The following is a 15,661-nucleotide window of genomic DNA, read 5'->3' as shown; positions in this document are numbered from 1 at the left end:
TATATAATCTTTTGGTCTTTATATAAATTTATTAAAATTATTGCTTTTTGGGAAAATAAATTGTGAATTGTTAATAAAAATCAGAGATCGAAAATAACTCCTCCATTAATTTGTTCTTGTTCTTAATAACTGTTACTTTCTCTTTTATTTACATACAATAACATATTATTAGTAATTTTTAACAAATTATGGAAATACTATGATAAATATGAAGTGATGATAATTTTTATATATTTAAGCGTTGATTTGCATCAAATGCATTTTTCCGATTTATTTTTCATGTTCGCAAATAAAAGCCAAAAGCTGACCTTTACGAAAAAAATAAATTATAAATCACTCATCCAGATTATTTGTGTTTGTTTCTTTTCTGTTTCTCTCAACCCCATACCTAAAATGTTCTCGAATAAATCACTCTCTCAGTGATATATCACAAAATATTATTTTTAAATGGCTGCGAATGAGAATTTACCATTGAAATGAAAGTGAACCCGTTATTTTCGGTCTCTGATAAAAATATATAATTCTTTACAAAGTTGACTTTTTGTGTTTGCGACATTGATACAATTCATGTTTTGATCCATACTGTATTGGCATCTAGTAATAAAATACTCTGTTAAACTCATTTGAAACAAAACAAATAAGTGTGCTAAATTCAGTTGTGCCGAATCTTATATACCCTTTACCAAATTATGCGTTGAAAAAAAAAAATTGTTAAAAATAAATTTGAGAAAAAAAATTTTTTTAGGGGAAAAAATAAAAACGGATTATAAAAAAATTCTCCCGATTTTAAAGTTGGAAAGGTCACTGAAATGTATATCATTAGATATCCATATTGTCTATATTAATCAAGATATATGTATGTAGATCAATAATAAATACAAATCGAGGTAGTCGAGGGTAAATTTTCACGAATTTAAATAGCAATCTAAGCAAGAAAGACTATTGTGGATTTATTGATATATCAATCATGTATGTAAGTTATTTGGAGGCTTCGGACAGACAGACGGACATTGATATACCGGTAGCGCTATCTATAAAGATTCTGAATTTAAGGGTTCGCAAATGTTAAATGTAGAAATTACAAACGGAATGACAAACTTATGGTGAAGGGTATAATAAGAACTGACAATTAATACATACATACATACATATGTATGTATATGAAAATGCAAGAATAAAAACTAGCTAACCTTTTGTGTAGCAAACCATTAAAACACATGCACTATTTTTAATTGTTTTCATTAATTAGAAATTTGTATTTATTTATTAACCGCAAATAAAACCAAATTAAATGTGTTTGTGTTTGCTATTTGAAATAATTTAAAGCGGAACTTAAAAAGTCCCCTAACATGAATACCAAATATACAAAACACCCAACTAACAAACTCCGGTTGGAAACACTTACGCTTTAATTGAAAATTTAAATAAAAAAAATACGAGTATAGTTCTCATATACATTGTCGAATGCAAGTTGCATTTTCTATTTGTTTAATAAATTTGTATGGCCTAAAGTAACAAAATGTTAAATTTTAAATTTTGACAATTTTAAAACGAACTTGAATTTGTAATATTTAGGTCACAACCCAAGTGTCTACAATATTTTCTTAAATATTTATTTACACTTTGAGAGAAAATGAAAGTGTTTTACACTCGTTGTATGCCTGCAGCGGTAACTGTTAGTTGTCAGTTAGTTTGGAAGCTTAACACACTTAAGACCGACCAATCACTTTCATTACCATCGTTATTATCTTTGAAAGATGTAAGTGTTTTTTTTGATTTGGTTTTGTATCATTTTATCTTTAATTTGTCGTATGCAAGGGAATAAGTTTATTTCATTGGTCTGTTTGTAACACACGAAATTACACAGTGTAACTGATTTTGGATCAATAACTTTAGCCTAAATAAGTTGAATAAATTAAGAGTATTTGCAGTAAAATCACAAATAACACATTCAAATATTTGATAGAACGAATCCAGTAGATTCCAAACCGACTGTATTTTAGAATGTATTAAACTTTCTTATTGATTTTAAAAAATTGTAAACTTTTTTTTAATTTCTAAGGATGTCTCATTAAATTGTAAATTAATTTAATGAGACATCCTTAAATCCAAATTCCAAACTGTTTGTAAGATATGAGCCTGAGAAAATTATCACTTTTTTTTGCAAAAATGACACCGAGGCCCCAAAACCTTGGGGGCCCATAAAAAAGAGTGCATGACTTTGGGCAAAACTGGTGTCCGTATATGGTTATATTTCCATGACTTAAAAAATTACACACAGTGTTATAATACCAAATAATGAAAGCTTCCCTTTTTGCCTTCACTGAAAATAATCGTTGTCTTTTAGGGTCGTTAAATATGAAATATTTTGGGGGAATGAATTAATATACATGAAATATGATGATGGAAAATGACAGAAAACCAAACAATTTAGAAATTTAACATAACCTTACATCATAAACACAGTTCGTAATTGAAATCATAATTTTATTTCATTGCGACTCACAAAATTATTCAGCATAGAATTGTAAATATTTGCAATATTTCTATCTATTAGTTTCTATTTCCGTATTTTGTTACTATAAGACTCATCTGTGAGGACCTGTCCTACTTATTCTGTGGGGGCTATCCGGTTCTTACACACTTACATATTTTGTTAATGGAGAAGGCCCATAGAAGTGCAACCGGGTATATCACGAACGACTCTAGTATTGTAATATCAGACTACATGTTACCGACTTTAGTGTTGCATTGAAATTTTAGAGATCTAATAACTGAAAGGGTCAAATCAGAATTGGCGGCATCAGTTGTGGCTGTTTAATGATGGTTCCAAACAGCTGTTTTTTGGTCTAATTTTCAAAGTGTTCCAATGGGTCAATATTTACGACATCCTAATATGCCCGACATTCTAAACTATGATCCCACTATTGCTTGGAAAGGGTGATTTCACTACTTACTGGATTATTTACCGGAAACTGTGGTATTAGATACTACAAATTTACTTTAGGTAATGTTGAGACAAAACATGTCAGCTTTTGCGAGCTACTTATAAGATAAAAGCTCTGCTCACCTGCTTTGTGACTACCCAAAGCTTGCGTCGTGCTGAGCGATTCAATCGGCTTGGTAGAGCTTTAATGGCTCCCGGTTCATATGTATGCGGCTGAATTTGTGATGATGAACTTTAAGGCTGCACAAAAGATGCTATATGTCGGTAAAATTTTTAGCGAATTTTTTTAAAACTTTTTTTTTAAATTTCCGCGAATTTTTTTTTTGGAAATATCGGGAATTTCTTCTTCAAGGTGATTTGTTGTCAATTGCATGATTCGATTATATCCATTGCAACAGATAATCAGTTGATACAGAAAAATTAAGATTTTACATTACCCCCATTAAAATTGTTCAGCCACAACAAGGGTTTCTTTTTACACAGAAGAACTACGAATTTTTGTCGCCCCAACTAAAATTTTCCAATCACAACATTTAGACTGAATCATTTTATTATCAGTAAATTCTGCTATCGCAACCATAACTCAATAAGCATTTTTACTGGAATTCAAGTTGAATGCAAGTGTACTTCAAGCCTTGAATTATAGTCAAGCAATTGAATTACACTTTATTTCAATAGCATTCTCCAGTAAAAAGGAAACATAATTAAATTCAAGCCATATGGTTTTTGTTTGAAAAATATTGAATTTTCTAAATACATATTTTTCAAGTTTATGACAATTACAAATCAAATACCAACAAAATGTTCAAGTGCTTGAATTTTCAGAGCTTTTTGTGCTTATTGGGGCTTATTTTCTCTATATGACAAAAACAGAAAAGGTCGACTTAATACAATTGAAATTTAAAGTTCTTACAGGAATTATTGAGATATTTAACACTAAAACTTGTAAGAAAATTCATATTTAGTGAAAATAATTACAATAATATTGGTTTAAATTTCAATTTAGAAACGAATTACAAATATTTTTCACATTTACCTTCGTCGGTTTTCTTACATCATTTCGTACTAATTTGGTACTAAAAACATCTCGGGAGTAAACTGATTTTATTTTTAAATATTTCCCGGGAATAAAAAGTTCGAGAAATTCTCTGTCGGAATGTTTTACAGTCCAAAAACAAAGAATGTCATTCCAAAAAAGGTCCGTCAACGAAGTAAAGATACAATTTTTTATTTCAGTTTTTATTTCTAAACGGCTAAAAAAAAACAGTTTTCTTAAATATTGTAGGCCTAATTCATAAACAGTTTTTGAATTGATCAAACAAATTAAAAATAAACAAATAAATAAGATAAGTATGAGAGTCTGTACCGATCTAGGGGTTATATGGGCACCGATCGTCACAAAATTTGGTAGAAAGATTTAGGTTCATATAAAACTTGTTTATGTCCAATTTCATCACTATATTAATTATTATATGAATGTTATAAAAATTCAATTAATTTTCTGATGGGGGCCATGTATGGGTACTACAGAGAAATGTTGCCCGATTTTCGCGATACTTTACGGTATAATTTTAGAGTACTTATAACTAATTTGTGCAAAATTTAATCAGGATTGCTTAATCAACATATTTATGACTGCTCAAACAATATTCTGGGGGATATTTGTATGGGGGCTAGGTGTCTACAATCACAATATTCAATGTGTAGTGGTGGATAAGAAACTTCAATGTAATATTTACTTTAAGAAATTATAGCCGAAGTATTTGTATACATATTTATGAATATGGGGGCATTTTTGGCATTATACTGTAAATTGATATTCGAGATATATCCAAAAATTGAGGTAGACGTAACTTTATGAATCAATTTTGCTGCTTTGCATTACCAAAATTGTCATATCTTATAATATTGAATCGGATGCGTAATATAGCAGGAGTTATTGGAAAGTTGATTTCCAATATGGCACTTCCCCATCTATTGTATAATGATCCCGAAATTTTGCAATAATTTAAATGTTTCAAACATTTCAATCTACATAATTGCAATAACATTTTGTTGGTATCACTCATTAATCTGTAAATGAATTTAAAGAATGTTTAACATTGTTTGCTGCAATAATTTAACCGTTACAAATTTATTCTAATGTGATAAAAAAAATGTAAAAGTTCAATATGGAAATTTATTTTTATTTTATTTTTATTTTTTTGTATTTTACTTCACAATTATTCCATTCACTCTTTATTCTTGGAAGTTGATACAGTTATGTATGATGTACAATATATTTGTATCTAACGAAGTTTTATGTATTTAGGTATTTGAACGTATCTGTACAAGTGAATGTAATCAACAACGATACGATTAATATTCTATTGAAGTCCTATTACAGTCTGACTGACTGAATGACTGGCTGATGGATGGATGGATGAATGGATACTAAAATCATTATCCATCAATATAAAAACCAACAAATATATGTTTGTTTATATGTGCATGTGTACATACATATTTAAGTTGTTTCTTTTAAAATGCAATGCAACAGTTGACTTGACCATCAGGCTGGCAAGTTCACTTACTGCAGTCATGCATTTTTTCTTATTCCATCATTCTTTATTCATTCACTTGATCATTTATGTCTGTCACTACACATGTTTTAGTTTTTTTGTTTTTTGTATTTTATTTATTTTGTAAATTGTTGTTCTTTATTTTATACTATAATATAGATATGTATGTTATTTATTATTCACCTTCATATTCATGATTTCGTTGATGTCTGTCGTCTAAAGGCCTACGGCTAGAATTACTGACATTCGATCACGTTTAACGTACTAAGGAACGTTTGAATAAATCAAATCGTACTTAGTGCTGATCGCAGTTGCAATTGCTTTCGTTAAATTTTGTAATTCACAGGATGTCACTCGTGTCTCACCCAAGGTGTCTGTTTGTTTGTTTCTTGGTAAACTCAACTTCATATACAAATATTCAAATTACACGTTTTAATAATTTTATTTCTTTCAACACTTGTATTTACAATTTATTGAATTGTTTGAATAAGTTTTTGCACTTTAATTTAAATATTTTGGGATTTTAATTTTGTTGCTTTTAGTTTTGGAGATTTGTTTACAACTATCCCACTTTTTATTTAAGACGTTTTTACACAGATAGAGTCAATGTATGATTGAGCCGTTAGACGGGAGTACGAAACCTTTTATACCTTATTTGCTGCCATCGCTTGTAACGAACCAGTAACAAACAGCAGCAACAAGAGCCAGCAAATAATACACACATCATAAATAGAAACAACGACAACAACAACAACAGCACTAGCAGCAGCAACAGAAAGAGCAATACCAATGGCAGGCAGCAGCAACATCCACAGCAACTGAAATCTAATTGAAATTGATATTGAAATTCGCGATTGTTTATGTATTTGTGCTATGTGGTTGGTACTTATTCTCACAATAATAGTACCAAAGTACCAAACACATTTACTTTTTTATTATTGTTGTCATTGACGACGTCATTCTTGGTAACCAACAACGTTTTTAATTTGTTGTATTTACGTGCTTTTATTTATCTATCTGCTACTTATTTATGTACGTAGTTCATGCTGTTTTGGGTGCATTTTGTTAAAAGCTTCACGAAAAAAACTTTACGCACACTTTTTTATGAGTTTTATTGATCTTGCTGTTTGTTAACATATGTAGATTAGTGGAGAGTATGATTTTTAATTTCGCTGTAATTCTCTCAGCATGTTTCCAACTCTCTTGTCTTTATTAGAGTTCAAGTTTGAGTGTCTGTGTGAATTGGTGAACTAATTTCGGTCCAAAGATATTTTTGGTATTATATTGTATACATACTAGAATTGCCCCAGAATTGCAACAATATTAATTGCCCGAAAATCCGTTTGTATTTTGCTCCCAAATAAATAAGTTTCTAAAAACTCACACATTATTCTATTAAATATCTGGATTCAAATGTTCAATACATGACTATTTCCGTTTCCCGAAAGTAATAAAACAATTTTTCATTCCCAGGAATTCTAGGGAAAATTAGAATCTCAATTAGCAAAAAAAAAAAAAAACTAAATTTAAAAAATAATCGGACAAAATTCAATAATTTGTACACGAAGGTGCTCCAAATACAGACCGCCTCCCCCTAGAAATGTTCTATGGATTGCAGAAACACTTTCTGTATAATATTAGGATGATATGCATTGGATGATGATGACTGATGATGCATTTTCAAGGGAAACAAAATTATTTTTTTTAATTTTTTTCAAATGTTTTGTTACACTGTGCACGAATTTAACACTTTTTTCTGTCAAGAGGGTCACCCCGCAAGTTAAACTAATTCGAGTACGCTGAATCCAGTGGTTCTAACCGTTTTTTTGGTACAGCTCTTGTTTTTGAGTTTATACCGTTATTTCGAAAATGGAGGAGGTTGTACAACATATATTCGCATAATTCAAAAACAGTTTAACTTATTGAATATACTAAAAAAACCGAAATTCCGAAATAAAATTACCTTTAAGAAGGACTAAAACTGCGCTTTAAGTCGCTTTAAAAATATACATTTTTTTTGGCAGAACAAATTTAAAAATTTAGAAATTTGAAACGTTTAGCAATTGTCTAACTAAGGCGCAGATCCGGGGGTGAAAAAAGGAAAATTTACCCCAAAACTGAAAAAAGATAAATTAAAAATAAATTTTTAATTTATATACATATGTACCCCTATCCACCAAATGGTTGACCTGATTTCGGGAAAAACTAAATTTGTTTGTCATATTTTAGCGAATAAGTCCAATTTCTTTGCTGTTATAAATTTTAAATAAAACCTATTCAAACTATTATAGTCCAGATAATTTTAAATATATTCCGAAAGTTTTACTAAAATTGGACAACGTTAACCCTTAAATTATGAAGGTCAAAGGTAAAATTCTGCAATATTAAAAATAAATGAAACGCCCTTGGGTTCAAATTAACTAAATACAACCATAGAGAATTATACATAGAGACAAGACACTCCGATTTGTGAAACAAAAATACAACAAATCATATTTCTGATACAATAACAAAATACGTTGATTTTGTTGTTGTTTCCAGAGATATGTTTTTGACAACAGACTTTGGTTTCTGACTATTATGTCTCGTCTCTATGTTACACTATGTTTGAAACCATGAAGAATATGTATTGTCAATTTGAATGTTTTTTTAGAATTAAATAAACTGAATAATTTAAGTTGTTTTTTAAATTTAATAAGTCTAATGTGCATTAAAGTGTTAAAATCAATTATTTTGTACAAAAATCATCAAATCATTTAAGAATTCAAATTGAAAATGTTTTTTGGATGGTTTCATAAAAATCCAGCCAAAACTATCGTTATCTTTTCATTACAAATTCCAAATATTGCAATTTTGTTTTGGAATATTTACAAATTAAAAAAAACAAGTAAGAGAGCTATATTCGGCTGGGCCGAATCTTATATACCCTTCACCAAATTATACTTCAAACAAAATTTATTTTTTTCCATTTGTTTTTTAAATTTTTTGTAAAAAAAAATTTTTAGAATTGTTATTTTAATTTTTTTTTTAAATTATAACTTTTAAAATTTTTTTGTTTTTAAATTTTAGAAAAAATATTTTGGTTTTTTAATTTTTTTTGGTGAAAAAAAAATTAGGGTTAAAAAATATTTTTTCCGATTTTGAACCATTGTAGGTCCAACTTACTATGGTCTTATATACGTCGTTGCAAAGGTCTTTGAAATATCTATCATTAGATATCCATATTGTCTATATTATTGATTTAGTAATCAAGATATAGGTTAAAAATCGAGGTTGTCTTGGTATTTTCCTCATATCTCAGCCATTTATGGACCGATTTTGCTGATTTTAAATAGGAAACTTCTCGGGAGCATGTCTGACAGAATTATTGAAGATTTGGATCCCGAAGATATCTGGGGTCTTCAGAAAATTGATTTCAACGGACAGACATGTCTTAATCGACTGCTAACTAAAAGGATCCAGAATATATATTTTATAGGGTCGGAAAATTATATTGTGGAAATTACAAACGGAATGAAAAACTTATATATACCCTTCTCACGAAGGTGAAGGGTATAATAAATCTAAAGAATAATGCTCATTAATAAATTTATGGATAGAATATAATAATTTGTATGTACATCAAATTCAAATATTACGCGTTTGGTAAAATCATCTGCAAGTTTTGAATTCAATATTGATTCTTAGCGTCCTCTACTATTTATAATTATTGTAATGCTTCAAATTTTGTATCGGCAGAACTTTATATATCAGCAGTTTAGATATAACTAAATCAAGTAAGATAGCTTATTCGTCAATGCCGAATTATATATGTATACTTTTCACCAAATTATACTTTAAAATAAAAATTTAAAAATTTTTAAAAAAATTTAAATTTTTTCTTTTAATTTGTTAATGAAACAAATTCTATGGCAAAATTTTTTTTTTTAAATTTCATTTTTAATTTTTTAAATTTATTGTGACAAAAATTTTAAGACAAAAAATTTTTTTTGGTAAAAAAAAAATCGGATTAAAAAATATGTTTCCCGATTTTGACCCATTGTATGTTCAACTTACTATGGTGTTATATACGTTTTTGCAAAGGCCTTTGAAATATCTATCATTAGATATCCATATTGTCTATATGAATGACTAAGTAATTCAGATATAGATAAAACAAGAAATGAAATTGTTTTTTAATTTTTTTTAAAAAAAGTTTTTTCCAAATTTTTTTAAAAAAATTTTAAAAAATATTTTTCCCGATTTTGACCCATTGTAGGTCCAACTTATTATAGCCTTATCTACATCGTTGCAATGGACTTTGAAATATCTATCATTAGATATCCATATTGTCTATATTAATGACTTGTAATCCAGATATAGATAAAAAATAGGTAGAAAATCGAGGTTGTCCCGGTTTTTTGCTCATATCTGGGTCTTCAGAAACAGACAGACGGACAGACAGGCGGACATGGCTTAATCGACTCCGCTATCTATAAGGATCCAGGATATATATACTTTATAGGGTCGGAAATGAAAAATGTAGAAATTACAAACGGAATGACAAACTTATACCCTTCTCACAAAGGTTTTAAATAGCAACCGATATAGCGGATATATTTATATAAGAATCATGTAGATATGTAAGTTATTTGGGAGCTACGGAAAGTTGATTTCAACATACAGACGGACATGGCTATATCGACTCCGCTATCTATAACGATCCAGAATATATGTATATATGAAAAATGTGAAAACTACAAACGTAATGACAAACTTATATTGTATCTCTGCCCGATACCAGTCATGATGGTAAAGGGTATAAAAATTCAGTTTAGCCGATATGGTCATTTCATCATTAAAGAAATGAATGGTACTTTTTTAAGTACAAAAGAGCGCACACAAAAATGTACATTTGTCTACATGGAGCCACTCATTGTTTATTAATTGTTTGACTACTTGAGCGAACAGCTTGTGCGGTTCTTTCATGTCTCTTTGAAATGTTGAATTCTGTTGCGCTTTAACTTAAAAGTAATTTGTAGATCTGTAAAATTTGCATCCATTTGAAACTGTTTTCTTGTATCTTTTGGTTTGTTTTTTATTACCTCCAGCTAAAGTTGTTGTTGATCTCTGCTGCACTGAAGTTGTTTTTGGTTTTATTTGAGTCATAATTTTTTTTTTGATGAATTTGTCTTTTGGTCTCTGGGTCAGCTGCACTTACCCGTAAGTGTTTATCTGTCTGTCTAATGGTTGTTTGCCATTATTATTATTATAACTACGAGTATTATCAATATTTTTGCACATTCATTTATACAAAACTAAATATCTCTGACCATTTATACATAGAAAATGTGTTTAAAAATTAAAATTCTAACAATAGCCAGCGTAAATATTTAGTTCTTTAGATTGTAAAACTAATAAATTATTTATGTATCTGCGAATATGAATTTACTGTTGTGTAAACAAGGTGTGGGTTGTGGAAGGAATTCAGTTAAAAGTTGTATTTACATATGAGCTGTTCAAATCTATGAAGTTTATGTTAGTTACAACTATGCAGATTTAGTTGTAATTACTAACTAATTACTTACAAATTAGTTAAATTTTGTGGGGGCTTTTTTTATATTTTATTTTCTTATTCATCATGTCCAATTGAAGCGAAAGAGATGAAATTAAACAATGAGCTATAAATTTTATTGGCCATTCAATTTGTTTATGCAAAAATTTTCACCATTTGTGATATTTCTAGGCCATTTAAAATATTATTCTCCATTGGTTATTGTGTTTAATAACAATTTCATATTTGCCAAAGTAATAATAATAATAATATAAATAAATGTATTTTTAGTAAGATTGAATTTACTGACAACTAACTCTATTCATTCATAAAATGCTGGTAGTTTTTTTTTTTTCATTAAGATTTGATTTTTTTTTTCTTCTTTTTTTCAGTTTTCTTTACCAAAATATTTCACATAAAAGAAAATAAATAATATTTTGTCTTATTTGTGAAAGCGCCAACTTGAAACTATTACTAATAGGATTAAAACGGCACAGAGTCTATTTTTTTTTCTATTTTTATTAATATTTATTTTTTATTGTATTTTTAAATTTCCTTTTCAAGTACTCACTCGTACACAATTTTAAAGCATGCTTATAAATCATAAAAAGTTTGGAACACAGAATATAATGTTGATAAACACCGAAAGTGTTCTTTCTTAATTTTACACATTCACATACATTTTCTCATTAATAGTTAAATCGAAAATTTGTTAAATCATGTTACTTGTTTGTGATTAGATATTTATCAGTTTGAAAATATTTTAAGAAATATTTTGAACCTAACAGCAGGCTTTGCATATTTCATACAGAGGTCTTGTATGATCTCGATGCGGAAGGAAGGTGGTGTATGGACTTTAAAGTTTTAAGTTGAATATTCAATGTAAAATTTATGTTAGATAAAAAACATGAGTGATCACTAGGGGCGTATTTATATTCAAATGCATGTTTTTTCTCGAACGTCCAAATATAATGTAGACTAATTATCTATCCGAATGGCATCGATTTGTTAGTGCATATTTTTGCTTCAAAATGCATATTTATATGCATATTATGCCAATTTTTAATACAACAATTTTTCGACAACAATTTTTTTTGTCGAATTTGTTATAGAAATAGCAGTAAATGTTATCGACTAACTTCTTTCGACATCGAGAAACTGACATTAAGTTCTTCATTTCTCTATCAGTAATTGAAAATTATCATTTCAAAACATTTTTCTTCAAAAAAGTTCAGTTTTTTTAAGTATCAAAAATTCATTAAATGTTCATATGTATTTGTTTTCAGTGCAAATTCGATTTATACGAGATTTCGTTATCGAAAGATTTTGTAACTTCACATACACAGTTACCGCTCCTGACAGTCATTTCTACGAGACTGTCGTAAACTAACTAGTGATTTTGGATAACTTAGAGACAAATGCACTACACAATTAACATTTAAAGTCCCCACACTATAGATTACATAGAGACACTTAAGTGACAATTGTCTTTATGCTAGATACCATGGGATGTATAAAGTAACCAATTGACTTCTCTCTGCATTACAAATAGCACGTCAAATGACACAAAATATATAAATTGGAGTCAGCCAAGTGATCAGATATTATTTCCGTCTATAAGGGATACATTTACTAATTGCTTAATTGCTGGGTTATTACGATATAAAAATTAAGGTTGGTTGCTACTTTACAGCACGATAAAAATATTGATGATTTAATGATGGCTTTAAACAAGTATTCTTACCAAGATGTTACAATTAATATATCGTCCATCGTTTTTTCAGAAGAAAAATTATTTTAAAAATAGTTTTAGGACTTAATAGTTTAATTCCTGGTATAATTTAAAGAGTTCTTACTGCTGGCAACAGTGTTGTGTATTTTTTGGACATTTCGAATTCCATACTTAATTATTTTATGTTTCTGCACAAAAATATAAGTACATATTTTGATTTTTTTGAAGCATATTTAAGGCGCATATTTTCCAATAATAAATGCATGAAAATCCGTCCCTAGTAATCACCAATTCAGCTTCTTTTTTTAAATAAACTCTTATTTACAAAGTTATCTCCCATTAATGATTTGAATCGAATATTCATATAAAAATCCAATTTTGGTACGAAATATGAGTGATCACAATTTGAGCTTATTTTTCCAAATAGGCGCATATTTACAAAGTTATCAACGATTAAAAATTTGAGTGTAATTTTTATATAAAAATGGGTTTTTTTGTCATAAATATGTACCTACATATGTGTGATCAGTGAATTTTGATATATTGAGTGTAAACTTAAAAATACCGTATTTACAATATATATAACTTATACGTAATTTTGAAGGGTACATATCTGTCATTTATTCTCACTTAGTTATTGAAAATGTCGAATTTTGTTCCAGCAAAGCGTCACATGCAGGAAGTTTTGCTTTACTTGCACAGTGCAACACTAAAAAAATAACCATATACGGACATCATTACGTGATAAAAGACCAACAAATTTTCATATCATGCAAACAGTTCGGAATTTTGATTTACTCTCTTAGGCAAAGATGTAGCCCTTGTCATAAAAAACAAAAAACATCATCTTCAAGATCAAAATCGCAAAAAACTTTAAAAATTCGGAATAAATTTGTTTAAATCTGCCTAAAAGTATGCTTTAGTTTATAATAATTTAATAGTTTATGGCCCAAAACACTTAATTCCTTTAGTTTTTTTTTATTAACTTATATTGACCTACCTAAACGGTGCACCGCGGTGTTAAGAATCATTCCTAGGAATTCCATATGTTCTAGGAAGTCTTTATGACAAAGGCTACAACTTTGCCTCAGATAGTAAATCAATATTCCGAACTGTTTGCAAGATATGCATGAGTCTGAGAAAATTATCACTTTTTTGCAAAAAATACACTTTGGACAAAACTGGGATACACGGGTATCCCAGTATTTTATCACGTAATGGTTATATTTCCATGTCTAAAAAATTACACACTGTATTGTTTATTACTTACCGAAGCTTACGGTGAATGTGTTCCGGATTCAAGATTCGAAAAATAGTTTTGTGCGGTTCAGAAGTGGTGATTTTGTCACGAAAGACAAATATCTCCCAGGTCAGCCAAAAAAGTTTGAATATCCAGATTTGGAGGCATTACTCTATGAAGATTGTTGTAAAACTCAACAAGACCTTTCAAAATCATTGGGAACTAATTTCAAAATGCAATTCAATTGCGAGCAGCTGGTTTCACCCAAAAGCAGGAAAATTGGGTACCATACCAATTGAAGTCTAGAAACCTTGACGATTTTGCATGTCCGAAATGATGCTTGAACGCTTTAAAAGAATTTCTTTTTCACCAAATCATTACTTGCGATGAAACGATTACTATAACCCGAAGCTAAAGATATCGTACGTGAAGCGGTCAGCGGAATCGACACCAAAGTCAAATATTCATGGCGCTAAGGTATTTGGTCAGATCAAAAGGGACGTATCTATTATTAGCTGCTGCTGAAATCTGGCCAGACCATCGAACATAACTGATACGCATTGAGACAGTAATATTCCATCATGACAACGCTAGGCCAGATGTTGCAATACCTGTTAAAAAGTATTTAGATTGAAGTTTTGTCTCACCTCGACTACCATTTGTTTCGATCGATGCAGAACGCTCTCTGGAATACGTTTCACTTCAGAACCGTCTGTAATTTGAAATCAAGTTTCCGTTGCCCCTAAATAACTTACATACTTACATCTCCGGTTACTATTTAAAATCGAGACAATCAAATGTCTGCATATAAATGTCTGAGATATAAGGAAAAACCAGGACAACCTCGATTAATATAGACAATATGGATATCCAATAATAGATATTTCAAAGACCTTTGCAATGGGCCCAAGTAAGTCCGACATACAATGGGTCAAAATCGTATTTTAAAGTATAATTTGGTGAAGAGCTGTGCTTACTTGTTACTTGTCTTACTTGTTTTTATACCCTTCACCTTCGTGAGAAGGGTATATATAAGTTTGTCATTCCGTTTGTAATTTCTACATTTTTCATTTCCGACCCTATAAAGTATATATATTCTGGATCCTTATAGATAGCGGAGTCGATTAAGCCATGTCCGTCTGTCTGTCCGTCTGCCTGTTGAAATCAATTTTCTGAAGACCCCAGATATCTTCCGGATCCAAATCTTCAATAATTCTGTCAGACATGCTTTCGAGAAGTTATTTAAAATCAGCAAAATCGGTCCACAAATGGCTGAGGTATGAGGAAAAAACCAGGACAACCTCGATTTTTGACCTATATCTGGATTACTAAGAGATTAACATAGACAATATGGATATCTAATGATAGATATTTCGAAGACATTTGCAACGGCGTATATAAGACCATAGTAAGTTGGACCTACAATGAATCAAAATCGGAAAATATTTTGAACCCGAATTTTTTTTTCACAAAAAAAAAAAATGGAAAAACCAAAAAAAAAATTTAAAATTTAAAAAAAAAAAATTTTAAAAATTTTAAATAACAATTAGAAAATGTTTTTTTTTCAAAAAATGAAAAAACAACTTTGGAAAAAAATAAATTTTGTTTACCTTAAAATATTTAAAATTTTTATTTTGAAGTATAATTT

The sequence above is a fragment of the Calliphora vicina genome, chromosome 1 (genome assembly GCF_958450345.1).
Source record: "Calliphora vicina chromosome 1, idCalVici1.1, whole genome shotgun sequence".
Lineage (NCBI taxonomy): Eukaryota > Metazoa > Arthropoda > Insecta > Diptera > Calliphoridae > Calliphora > Calliphora vicina.
The sequence above is the reverse complement of the archived record's forward strand: the minus strand, read 5'-3'. Positions refer to the sequence as shown.